Genomic DNA, 526 nt, shown 5'->3' with positions numbered 1-526 from the left:
AGAGCATGTAATTGAGAACATAGAAGGCTGAGCTCCCTAGAGTCATCATAGGACAATTCACTCGCCTCACTAACAATTCACTTGAGAACTCTTAGTGGCATAGTGCACTTTGACTGCTCCTGCCCTGCCTGGGGATGTATTTTAAAAGCATTACCTTGCCTTCAGAGGCTTGGTTTTGGCATCAGCATATTCTCAGATATAGATAATTGTTTAGTGTTCTGGTTTGGGCAGGTAAAGAAAAACATTCCCCACTGCAATTGTAAGGAGACTGGAAGAAAGCCAGACATGAGATTTTCTTTAGAATTAGGCCTATAAAGTTTTCTTCAATGGTGACATTCACAGCTTTTAAAACATAAGGAATAATCTGTAAAATTTTCGTTTAAGAAAAAAGCTGCACGATAACACTGTTCTTGAAGTGCTATTCTGCAAGTTACTGAAATTGCTACAGATCCCTAGTTTACTTTGTGACAAGCCAAATGGGCTCCAGGACTCTGTCTTCACACCAGAGATACTTGCCAGAAACCAA

At 39.9% G+C, this 526-nt stretch overlaps 1 protein-coding gene across 1 annotated transcript in view; it reads left to right on the top strand.

The window, feature by feature from the left end:
• RELN (reelin) overlaps window positions 1–526 on the top strand; it is a 479029-nt gene that overhangs the window by 22594 nt on the left and 455909 nt on the right. The gene's annotated exons all lie outside the window — the stretch shown is intronic.

The sequence above is a fragment of the Alligator sinensis genome, unplaced genomic scaffold (genome assembly GCF_000455745.1).
Source record: "Alligator sinensis unplaced genomic scaffold, ASM45574v1 scaffold915_1, whole genome shotgun sequence".
NCBI classification, from domain to species: domain Eukaryota; kingdom Metazoa; phylum Chordata; order Crocodylia; family Alligatoridae; genus Alligator; species Alligator sinensis.
The sequence above is the reverse complement of the archived record's forward strand: the minus strand, read 5'-3'. Positions and strand labels throughout refer to the sequence as shown.